Here is a 13,348-nt window from a genome sequence, read left to right on the forward strand (position 1 = left end):
AGTGAAGTGACTTGCCCAAGGTCACGCAGCAGACAAATGGCGGGACTGGGATTAGAAACCATGACCTTCTGATTCACAGGTCCACGTTCTATCCACTACGTCATGCTGCTTCTCTACTAAGCCCGAGTACCTTCCTGATATAAGGATGGGACAATATTGGCATTGATGATTAGGCATAGTCTCGGCAGGGACTGCACATTGTGCTGTGGGGTCAAACACAATAATAACAATAATCATCATCATTATTATACAATATATTATCACTATGTATGTAATGGTTATTATTATAGCATTTATAGACTGCTCATTGTGTGCTACCGCTCTCAGGGTTGCACCTGGAGAGTTTCCAGTGCTCTACCTGTCACATCTACAGGAGGGAGATTCAAGCAGAGGCATACCCATTCCATTTCTAGCTTGAGCAGTGGCTAGCGAGTGGAAGGCAATCTGCTACAAGTCAAAACTCCCCCGTGCTGGGCAGCAGCAGCATGGGAGAGAGTCGAGGGCAGAGACTCATTTAGTGCATGGAAGGAGGCAATGATAAACCACGTCCATATTTTTACCATGAAAACTCTATGGATACGCTACCAGACCGCCTGCAGATGGAAGTGGGGCATTCTGGGAGAGATGTGTCTGTGGCGTCACATAAGACAACAATGATAATTGTGTGCTAAGCACTGGGGTAAATGCAAGGCTATCGGATCGACACAGTACCCGGGCTACAGAGGGCACACAACCTTATCCCCATTTAACAGATGAGGAAACTGAGACCCGATGAGTTTAAGCGAGTGGTCCGAGATCACAGAGCAGGCTTGTGGCAGAGCTGGATTAGAATCCAGATCTTCTGACTCCCGTTCCGGTGGACTCCCCACTATGTCAAACTGCTTCTCAATGTAATTAACATGACCTCATCAACCTTTCCTTAAGTCTTGGGTAGAATGAGTTTCTAATTACCTGACAGACTGGGTCCCCGACATCTAGTTCTTTACTTGTTGCCCAGAACCATGCTGTTGCTTGGTGTTATAGGACTCCACACTGATTTCTACAGACAGAAATGCCAATAATACTCCAGGTACCAATGCAAGCTACATTTAGGAGAAACCAGTTGCAGGGGAGAGAAAATGAAGCTCTCAGCATTCCTTTAATTCCTCTGCTCATTTGACTGCCAAGAAAGCAGGCAAGCAAAAGGGATAGAGCAGAATTCCATGGAAAAAGAGAAAAATTATAAGACTTGTCTTTAGTGCTGAGACTGAAAAACATTTTGGGAGAATTCACAAAGGAAACCTAAACAGAAACTGGAGTTCTGACCAGCTCATCACCTCTCCTTCTCTCAACCATTCACTGGGACCAGCTCTTTTGAATGCAAAAATTTCATGACCATGAATAAATGGCGGAAACATGTTGAGAATCTTCAAGGCAGAAGTTGAAGAATTTACAGGAGGAAACCAGTGAAGCAAATAGCTCTCTAGAAAGGAGTAATTATAGGAATAACTGCTTTTGGACTTTGGGCCATTAGTGAATAACTAGATCATAATAATAAAAATAATAATTTTTGATATTTCAGGGATACTTAACCCTGTAGAATAGGCCCAAGAAGAAATCAAATAATTCTGTGTTCATAATAATTTAATAAAGGAATTCTGTTACCGCCATTCCTCTCTCCATACCTTTGCTATGTCATCTCTTTGTGTCAATTCATTTTCTCTGTGTTTCTAGTTCTTTGGCATTCACAGATACCATAATGAATGCCATAATATAGATGGATTCATACTTGGTGCTTACAGATATGTTACCTAATATGTATACAGGTCCTTTCTTGCTCCATGATCCTACAGTTACTTTGATCTCTCTCAGCCTCCAATAATAAAGCATTCTTTCCACTTTTCAGATGTCACATTAGAGATGCTTATGATGACAGCGAGCATAAGTAGCCTGAAGAATAGAGCGCCACTATTCTGAGAAACATTTATCATCTCACTACAAATCTTATTGATCCTCCCTCTGATTTTCAAGTTGCCCAATTGGCACAATTGCCTTAATAATCCTGTTGCTTTCTGTTCAAGTGGGAATTTTAATCTGCACTGCTTTACTTCCTGTATTTTTGTCAGTGAGATGGTGGGACTTTTCTACTCTTACAATTCCAAAACTTTGCATAAGATAAAGACCTTTGGCTCATTCTACTTATATTTCTACTTCAAAATGTTGACTTACAGTGTCTCTCTTTCTGCCCCAATTTCACCATTCCTTTTACTTTCTATCCCTCAGAATCCTGTCTGCCCGTTCTGTACACCAGCTGGCATAACCTGGGTGAGCAATAAATAATAGAAATATTATTCCATTACAGAATCACTCATTGTGAGTCTGTACTGCCATAAAGGCACGTGCCACTTCTGTGATTTTCTTTTCAACTAGCTAAGCTTAAAGCGATAGAATTGGGATCTTTTGTCCTTGTTCAACAAGAAAGTAAATCACTTTGCAAAGAGCCAATCAACCTGGAATTAGTGTTGTTTGGCCTCAAAATGAAGCCACAACAATTTAAGGGGTGACACAGGACTGAGCAAATGGCCCTTATGATATGGTTGCTTGCGATATTTACCCCATGGGATGAGTCATCAGAAGCAGCATGGCCTAGTGGAAAAAGCACAGTCTTGGGAGTCAGTGAACCTGGAATCTAATCTCAGCTCTGCCACTTGTCTGCTGCGTGACCTTGTGCAAGTCACTTTGCTTCTCTCTGTTACCTCATCTGCAATATGGAGATTAAGACTGCTAGCCCCATGTAGGACACGGACAGAGTCCGACCTGATTAGCTGGTATCTACCCCAGTGTTTAGTACAGTGTCTGGCACAGAGTAATCACTTAAAAAAACCTTTAAAAAAACAGTTAGAGAACTAGCATTCCCATCTGAAAGTTGGGACATACCTTCTCTGCAGTCTGGCAAATTGGATAGACCACAGACCTGGGAGTCAGAAGGTTCTAATCTCTGCTCTGCCACCTGTCTCCTATGTGACCCTGGGCAAGTGACTTCAATTCTCTGGACCTCAGTTACTTCACCTGTAAAATGGGGATTGAGATTGTGAGCCCTGGGTGGGACAGGGACTGTGTCTAAAACAATTTGCTTGTATCCACCCCGGAGCTTAGCACAGTGCCTGGAACATAGTAAATGCTTAACAAATCCCACAATTATTATTATTATATTTATATGGAGCATAAACTAGGGCAGCCAATGTGGAGGATGCAGAGATGTCTCACCCTTGAAAAATACTGTAGCTCAAAATTTGTAGTTCCTGTACCCGAGGCAGGGAGGAGATACCTGGGATTAACAGGGGTTAGAGTAAAGGATGTGAAAGGAAGGCTCCTTGTAAATGACAAGGGACACTTACAGAGCTATTACCAAGGAGAAGTTCCCAACCGCTACTTGAATTTCATGTGAAATGACTCCCTTTCCGACAGGTCACTTAAAGCAGAGGCTGGTCTAATGTAATAACAATAATAATAATTATGGTATTTGTTAAGCACTATGAGCCAAGCACTGTTCTAAGCACTGGAGTAGATGCAAGGTAATCAGGTTGGACACAGTCCCTGTCTACATGGGGTTCATAGCCTTAATTCCCATTTTAAAGATGAGGCAAACTGAGGCACAAAGTGAAGGTCCCACAGCAGACACGTGGCAGAACCGGGATTAGTGTCCATGTCCTCTGACTCCGGGCCTGTGCTCTTTCCACTACCTTCCTGTCAGTATCAGGAATTATCGTGAGGTGGGTAGTTTCCTCCCACCCTGATGGAGTCATCTGACCATATCAACAGAATCAGAGGGCTCAGAGATGACAGGGGGGCTCAGAGGGGTGCGGACTCTTCGCCGACCCCAGCAGGATGGACTTCGGATGTCTGTGGGTGTCACTGATGATCTATCCATCAGACTGAGCCGCATGACTGACTGTCAGATCAATGTCCCTCTCAGCAGGATCACAGATTCGACATTCTGGGGAAATAGTTTGCTGCCTGAGTTTCTCTCCAACTGTCAGTAGCTGAATTGCATAAAGAAATTTGTTATTCTATTTGGAAGTTTGGTGCCTTTCTACAAGTCTTAAATGACTACTAGAAATGTGCATATAATCAATCTGGAAAAAGGGAGATTATATCTAGCCAAAATGTTTAATACTCGTAATATGATTTCAACAATATGAAATGTGTTCCCGATGATCTGTTTAACAGCTTAATGATGTTGCTTGCTCAATGTTGCTTAAAACCATATTAAGCTTCATTTTAATTTAATAAGCGGTCTGACTGATTTGGAAAGTCACATTTGCATTTACACCACGGAATTGATTTCTAATAGATTATCCCATGATATATTCTAACATTTTTCTGGTATAGAAGCATTCGAGTATTCGAGAACTCAAGTATTTACAAAAGAGAATGCCGCATTAGATAATTAGTAGTTCAATAACAGTATTGAATTATATGGCGAAGCAGCATGGTGGCAAGAGCGCAGGACCCGGAGTCAGACCTGGGCTCTAAACCAGCTTTGCTATTTGCCTGCTGTGTGACCTTGGGCAAGTCACTTAACTTCTTGAGCCTCAACATCCTTAGCTATAAAATGGCTATTTTCCTTCCCCCTTTAACTGTGAGCCCCATGTAGGGCAGGGCTTATATCTGATCTGATTATATTTTACCCACTTGGAACTTAGCACAGTATTTGATACACTGTAAGCAGTTAATGAGTAGCACAATTATTATTATTACTTAAAATTGCAATTTTTTGGAACAAATCAAGAGAAAGACAGACTGATTTTTTTTGAGCAAAAAAACACTGAAAGAGGGAAACTTATAAAAGTCCCAAAATGGTCCTCAATAAATCAGAAACATTTTGTCCCTTATTTGCTAGAAGATACTTTGTCCAATAGCCAATCTATGGCTTTTCTTGCAGAGAATGCTCAGGGCAAAAACAGCTTTCTGTATTCAAACATTCTTAATTGCTTCCATTCTGTCAGGGAATGTGTACTTGGGCTTTATGTTTAATTATTTATCATTCAGATAGGGTCATCATAATTTTATGAAATTATGAAGTAAATAAGATGGATTAAAAAGTGACCAGTTCCCAAATGATAATTTAACTCTTTATATGAGTACCAGTGTTTGAAAGGCAAAACTCAATAGCACACTGAAAACAAGACCAAGAAAAGTGTTTTTAGCTTGTTATGGGCAGGGAGCATGCCTGCTAATTGTGTTATAGTGTACTCTCCCAAGCCTTAGTACAGTGCTCTGCACAGAGCAAGTGCTCAGTAAATACAATTGATTGACTGATTATGGAGATGAAGAAACTAGAAGCTGAGGCTGTGTTTATTGAAGAAACTGCAGCCATTCAGCACCCAGGAATTGACCAGATTCTCTCCCTCTGTTTCTTCTCTAGCTCCCACCCTATACAAAGATAAATATCACCACAACATTGCTGAAAAGAGTAGATAACTTCACTCTCATTCCAACCAAGGAGCGAGTCAACACTTTTGCACCACTGAAGGACTTAAGAACTCATATCCCAGTGGTAAGTTATATATTAATATAATAATAATAATAATAACAATAACAGCTAGAATGTAAATGACCTGTGGGCAGAGTTTACATTTCCTAACTCTACTATACTCTACCAAGTGCTTAGTACAGTATTTTGTACACAGAAAATGCTCAATCAATATTACTGCAGTTACTCAAGAAATATGGTGTTGATGTTCGTGCTGTAAAGCCTGAAAGCAGCAGCATGGTGTAGTGGATAGAGCAAGGTCCTGGGAGTCAGAAGGTCATGGGTTCTAATCCCGACTCAGCCACTTGTCTCCTGTGTGACCTTGGGCAAGTCACTTTACTTCTCTGAGCCTCAGTTACCTCATCTATAAAATGGGGATACAGACTGTAAGCCCCTGTGGGACAGGGACTGTGTCCAACACAATTTGCTCGCATCCACCCCAGCACTTAGTACAGTGCCTGGTACATAGTAAGAACTTAACAAATACCACAACTATTATTATTTTTATCACTACCAAGCCTTCCAAGGTGCTTTGCTTCCAATAGGATCTGTTTCCAGCGTTATTATTGTAATCAAAGAATGCTTTAATTTTTAGATGCATTACCAATTCTCCGAAAGCTAAGCTTTATAATCTTTTTGTTTCCAGTCTGTTTTCCCTCATTAAATTACTTTCCACTCTAATTTGTCTGTATTCTATACCTCCTGGGAGCCCAGCTCCAAAATTAAAGCTATCTTGGAGATTGCCATAAATCCAACTTGAGTTCTGATTAAACAATAGAATAAATATTAAGAAAAAAGATGGCAAGAACCCAGAGGATAAAACAGCCAAACCGCCCGGATTTAGGAACAAGAAATCATGCAATACAAATGTGATTACTTTTGTGATAGAACAAGATTAAAATACATTAGGGGAATTCAGTAGAAATAAAATATCTTCGTTTTCAGAAGGCAGTCAATGCAGTATCACAGACAATTCTCTCACAGAAATAATTCAAATGGTTTTGAAGTAAGTCCTGCCACATAGACCAAAAGCTGTTTGTCAGATCAAAAACAAAAGTCATATCTGGATGGGGTACACCTTAAAGCAGTTTGAAAAATGTTATAGATTTTAATTCCAATATATTATATACTTTAGGGCAGGAACCCTTTTTCCCTTCCTGATATGGTAATCAAGCTGGGATAGGATAAGTGTTTGGGTTGATGTGGTAGCATTTGGAAGGAGAAGAAAAGGCATATTTTAACGATGTGGTGGAGGTTGAAGTGAGAGGATTAAGTGATAGATCGAATATGAGGGTTGAATGAGAGAGAGGAGTCACAGATAGTGCCAAAGTACAGGCCTGAAAGATAGGAAAGATGGTGGTGCTGTCTACAGTAGTGGGAAAGTCAGGGAAAGGACAGAGTTTGGGTGGAATAAGAAGCTCTATTTTGACATGTTAAGTTTGAGGTGACAGTCGGACATCCAAGTAGCGATGTCTTGAAGGCAAGAGAAAATGTGAGACTGCAGACAGGGAAAGAGATCAGGGCTGGAGATGTAGATTTGGAAATCATCCGCATAGAGGTGGTAGTTGAATAATAATAATAATTGTGGTATTTGCTAAGTGCATACTATGCGCCAAGCACTGTACTAAACACTGGGGTAGATGCAAGCAAATCGGGTTGGACACAGTCCCTCTCCCATGTGGGGCTCACACTTTCAATCCTCATTTTCCAGATGAGGTAGCTGAGGCCTAGAGAAGTGAAGTGACTTGCCCAAGGTCACACAGCAGACATGTGCCATGACCTCTGTTGAAGCCATGGGAGTGAATGAGTATTCCAAGGGAGTGGGCGTTGATGGAGACTAGAAGGGGACCCAGAACTGAACCCTGAGAGACACAATTAGCAGGAGGCGGAGAAGGAGCCCACAAAAGAGACGGAGAACGAGTGGCCAGACAGCTAGAAGAAGAACCAGGAGAGGACGGTGTCAGTGAATCCGAGGTTGGATAATGCAGGCGAAGGGGGTGGTCCACAGTGTCAAAGGTAGCAGAGAGGCCTAAGAATTGACGGTTTTGATTCACTACCCAGTTTGCTAATACCATAAATCCTTATTCAGTAACCACTTTGGGTTTATTTAGATGGGGAATTTGCTTCCCCGCCCCCATTTCTTACCTTAATCCTCTCCACTGCTGCCAAAATAAGGCACGTTTTGGTGTGCAGCATGAAGCATCTGATCTTCAGAGCGGTTATAGAAGCCACAGGCAGTAGCATATGAGGAGGCAGCAGGGGCCTCAACAGGGGAGAAAGAGAATGGGCCAGCAGCTCAGCTGCTCCCCACATTGACTTAAAGTGACCCTAGCAGAAGGAGACAGGCTGGGAGGACCAGCCAAGGTAAAACTTCCCCTGTACTGTCCAAAGACTGCAGGGAAAAAAAATACTTACAACTCATCCATTTCCAAAAATTCCAGCTGGCTTTCTCCCCATTTAGTCCTAATATGTAAAGTTTGTGGGGCTTCTTCGAATGTGCTACAAGAGCGAATGAGCAACCGACACGCAAGTAGAGGTTTCAGATCATCCAATCATCCCATGATAAACCCCTGCCCAAATCGACTGTGCAATCCTAGCCCCTGTCCCACCCATGGTGGCCTTATCCCAGATGCAGTTTTTGAAGAGATTGGATTTTGTTTATTAAACTTTGATTTTTGACATTGTTGATGATCTATTGTTATTAATGACTGCCTTTTGGGTTTACATTTGTTTCTCTGGGGGGCTGACTAGCAATAGGCTGTGCTTGAGTAGATGTCTCCTTGATTAGTCAGGTGAAGGATTGAATTAGCTGATTTTTTTTAATGGCATTTGTTAACATTTACTGTGTGGCAGGCACTATACTAAGTGCTGGGGTAGATACAAATTAATCAGGTTGGTCTCAGTCCATGACCAGCAAGGGGCTCACAATCTTAATCCCCAAATGAGTGAAGTGACAGCTATTACCTGGAGGAGGAGAGGGAGAGCTGGCTCATTAGACTTGGGCTTTTTTGGCTGCAGGCACCTGACCTGAAGTCACTAAAAACAGATGCCCTAGAGGATGTGGAATGGAGGAGAGGGAGAGCTGGCTCATTAGACTTGGGCTTTTTTGGCTGCAGGCACCTGACCTGAAGTCACTAAAAACAGATGCCCTAGAGGATGTGGAATGGGAAGGGTTGTAAAAGCCTAAATTGACCCAAGGTTCAGGCATTTAATCAGGTGGACAGGTTCAAGTGGATGAAGGGGTTCTTTGTAGACCTTAGGAAAATGTGGTTTATTGATTTACATGGTTTACTATTTGAGCACTTTATCCACCTGTCAATCTTGACATTCTCTTTTTCTTCTTAACTATAAATAACTGTGTCCCTATCTCCTCCATTAAATGGTAATCACTTTGAGGTTAGGGACTGTGTCTTTCACCGCTACTATATCGCACTGACCAACAACATAAGGAGGAAACAATTCTCCCAAGGTAAAAGGGGTATTAGATGGATCTATGTAGTTTTAAAAACACTAGAGAAGCATTGTGTCCTAGTGGATAGAGCAGGAGTCTGGGAATCAGAGGACCTGGGTTCTAATCCTGGCTGTACCACTTGTTTGTTGGGTGGCCTTGGGCAAGTCATGTCACTTCTCTGTGCCTCATTTCCCTCATCTGTAAAATGGGGATTGAGACTGTGAGCCCCATGTGAGCAATGGACTGTGTCCATCTTGATTACTTTGTGCTTTGATTACTAAGCACCCCAGTGCTTAGTACAGTGCCTGGTACATTGTAAGCACTTAACAAATACCATAAAAAACTCCAAAAGAAACAAATAATAAAAAAATGCAAGCATTGGAAACTTCGACCTGATGGCAAATTTTTAGTTTGGCATTTAACTCTGAATTTGTCCCACATAGATTTGGGTCTAAAATAGCTTTTTCTAGTGAAAAATAATTTTCAAAAAAACCCACCTTGCCCCATGTAGGTATAACTAATGAGGAAGGGATGTGTAGGAGGTAGAGTTGGGAAATTCACTTCCCAGTATGACAGGTGATTGCGAAATCAAGTTTGAAAAATGCTAAAATTCATGGATAGTTCAACTCTGCATTTGCAGAACTTTGGTTTTCTTTTCTGGGTTCCTGGTATTTTCCTCTGTGGATTCCGGTAGGAGCACTGAGCTCTATTCCACTGGGAAGAAGATGTAATATTCCATGGTTCGTTTCAATCAATCCATGATACTCACTTTCCTCCTGCTGAGTGCAAAGCAGTGTATTAAGAAAGCATGCAATCCCTGCCCACAAGAATCTTACATTCTAATGTAATAATATCAACAGTTGTGATAATATTAACTGTGGTATTTGATAAGTGCTTATTATGCTCCAAAACTGGGGGTGATAAAATCAAAGGAGATTGGATACAGTTTCTCTCTCACGGGCTCAGAGGGGAAGAGAGAACAGGTATTTAATCCCCATTTTACAGATAAGGCAACTGAGAAACAGAAAAGTTAAGTGACCCCCAAGGTCACACAGCAGACAAGTTTCTGAACTCTTTCCACTAAATCAAGACAGAACTCCTCATCTTCCCACCCAAAACTGATCTCCATCTTTCTCATCACTATAAATCATCACCCTCCTCCCTGTCTCACAAGCTCATAAACCTCAGCATCATCTTCAACTCATCTCTCTCATTTATCCCACATATTCAATCTGTCACCAAATCCTGTCAGCTCTACTTTCACAAAATCGCTAAAATCCAGGCTTTCTTCTCCATCCAAACTGCCACAACACTGAACCAAGTACTTATATCCAGATTGACTACTGCATCAGCCACTCATTACTTCACTCTGTTGCCCGGATCATTGTTCTAAAAACCATTCAGTCCGTCTCCCGACTTGAGATCCTCCAGTGGTTCCCACCCACTTCCACATCAAATATCAAACAATCCTTACTTCATTCTGTTGCCCAGATCACTCTTCTAAAAACCGTTCAGTCCATGTCTCCCCACTCGAGATCCTCCGGATTCCCCATCTCCACATAGATCAGAAACTCCTTATTGGTTTTAAAGCATTCACTCAGCTCACCCCCTCCAATCTTACATTACTCCTTTCCTGCTATCAGTTAATCAGTGGTATTTATTGAGCACTCATTTTGTTCACAGACTGTACTAAGTGCTTCGGAAAGTACAGTGCAACAGAGATGGTAGACCCATTTCTTGCCCAAAGTGAACTTACAGTCTATAACCCAGCCGGGAACACTTCACCTCTAGTCACTGTACCTTGATCTCAACTACTTCTACTGCCAGCGCTTTGAGAACATTTACAATAAGCTTGCTTTATATATGTTTCATGCTGATAAACCAAGAAGGACTGTTACCAAAGAAGCTGTGACATTATCACCGGATAGTGGTGCATTGAAATCAATTTCTGCCGGTTCGTGAGGACTTGGATGGGCAGGTGGGCAACGTCTTTCTCTGCATTATTTCTAACATTTATTCCTAATTCTCAATGATCCTCTCCCTTGGGAAAGTGGTTTTGCTAGGAAAATCCCTGAAAATTAAAGTTTAGAGCGAACTAGAGAAGCACTGTGGCTTATCAATCAACGGTATTTAATGTGTACTTACTGTATGCAGAGCACTAAGCTAAGCGCTTGGGAGTGTACAATAAAACAGACTTGGTAGAAATGCTCCCTGCCCACCAGAAGCTTACAGCCTTTGGGGCAAACAGACCTTAAAATAAATTTTGGATATGTACCACGGGCTGTGGGGCTGAGGGTGGGGTAAATATCAAGTGCTTAAAGGATACATACCGAGCTAAGTGCAGAGATGACATAAAAGGAAGAGGGAGTTGGGGAAAAAAGGGCTTAATTGGGGCAGGCTTCTTGGAGGAGATCTGAAGGCTTTGAAGGTGGGGAGGTGTCTGCCATTCATTCATTCATTCAATGGTATTTTGGGCAGACCACGGTACTGAGTGTTTGGAAAAGTACGATACAGGAATAGAGAGAGATAATCCCTGCCCACAAGGAGACGGAAAGAGTTGCAGGTCAGAGGGAAGACATGGGAATGGAACCAGTGGTGAGATTGAGGCATAGTGAACAAGAATATTTTGACGACTTAAACGTTTATGGCCCTGATTGTAAAATAAAAAATGTCTAAAGTCCCCAGCAGATGAATGACAGCATTGTTTATCACAGTTGAACCAACCGACTACTAATAAGTGTTAGGTGAAATTGAATTTTAACTGAAGCTGAAATCTTCTATAGAAATATCACTGGAAAACGATTGCAAATTGAAAGCAATAACAATTCTCTTTAAAAAGCAGTGGCTTTTCTGCCATGGCTTCATCAAGGTTGAACTACTCCACTGAGCAAGAAACAATGTTTGAAGAAAATGTGATGGTTAAAAAAAAAGTCTTTCCCAAGAATGCCAGGAGCACAAAGGATGCCTAAACTTCTTAGAGAACACCTCTACACAAAGGGTAAGCATTCTGGCCTACGAAGCCCTGATTGCTAAATACAGCAAAGTGATGTCAGCTGTTGGAGAAGCAGCTTGGAATCCCCTCTTGATGGTCAGTGTATGGAAGTTAAAACCAACCTGGATCAAGTGGTTGTGCTTACTAAGTGCTCAATAAATACGATTAAATGAATCAATGTGCCAAGTCCTGGGTTAAGTTCTGGGACAGATATAAAATAAATAGATGGGATATAATCCCTGTCTCACATGAGGCTCACAATTTAAGAGGTAGAGTAGGAATCATCCCCATTTTTCAGTCAATCAATCAATCAATGGTGTTTATTGAGCAGATACTGTGTGCAGAGCACTGAACTAAGCACTTAGGAGAGTACAATACCACAGAGTTGGTAGATACCTTCCCTGCCCATAACAAGTTTATGGTCTAGAGGGGGAGATTTCAGATGAGGAAGTTGAGGCCCAGAGAGATGAAGGGCCTTGTCTGAGGTCACACAGCAGACCACTAACAGAGCTGGCTTAGTGCCTGAGAATTTTGATTGCCAAGACAGGGCTCTTTCCACTAGGATCTTTCCTAGTCACATCTGCTTTCCCTTGTGCAGAAGAGTAGATCTCCCTGGCCCATGGAGGTTTTGCTACTTTATGACGACTCCCACCCCTGGGAACGATTTAGTCTTCAGTGGAGAAAGAACAGATCAGGGAGGAACTGAGCTGTAGCATTCTCAAGCCACAATTCCACTGTTCAGCAAGAGAATGGTATGTTCCATTCAAGGGGGATATCCCTTCTCCTCCTGCTGGGACAGTTTTCCCTTTGAACGCCTCAGCCGCTGAGGCTGCAGTGCTCATCTCTTCTCTGGGTAGACTTTGACCTGGTTGGCGAGGATAATTGCAAGGGAAGCGTGGTAGGAGTAATAACGTTCATAAAGTGTCTTCTGTATGCAGAGCATGGTACTAACAGCTGAGGAAAATGTCTACCAACTCTCGCGAGGACAACTGCAAGGGAAGCGTGGTAGGAGTAATAATGTTCATAAAGTGTCTTCTGTATGCAGAGCATGATACTAACAGCTGAGGAAAATGTCTACCAACTCTGTCATATTGTACATCCCAAGTTCTTGGTACAGTGCTCTGCACACAATAAGCGCTCGGTAGACATCAATGATTGATCGATTGGAGAAAGACAGCTTGGATGAGAAATATAAACACAATTTCTGTGTGGCTGGCAAATCTGGTATTCGCCCCTTTCACACCCAGACACATTTCTTCTATATTCAGTGGCCTCTTCCTCAGAAGAACAGGTCATAGGATGACAACTCTGGGGGTCAGAGTCCTACTTGGACAATGAGCCCCTTATGCTACAGGGTCTATGTACAAGCTGATTATCTTGTATCTATCCC

General features: G+C 42.0%; 1 non-coding gene across 1 annotated transcript; it reads left to right on the forward strand.

Annotated features, from left to right (window-relative positions):
- Positions 1-317: 317 nt before the first annotated feature.
- Positions 318-455, forward strand: LOC114816804. Its single transcript, XR_003764612.1, has one exon. It is a non-coding gene; the product is annotated as a small nucleolar RNA SNORA7 (small nucleolar RNA).
- The last annotated feature ends 12,893 nt before the right edge of the window (positions 456-13,348 follow it).

This window comes from Ornithorhynchus anatinus, chromosome 14 (genome assembly GCF_004115215.2).
Source record: "Ornithorhynchus anatinus isolate Pmale09 chromosome 14, mOrnAna1.pri.v4, whole genome shotgun sequence".
Taxonomy (NCBI): domain Eukaryota; kingdom Metazoa; phylum Chordata; class Mammalia; order Monotremata; family Ornithorhynchidae; genus Ornithorhynchus; species Ornithorhynchus anatinus.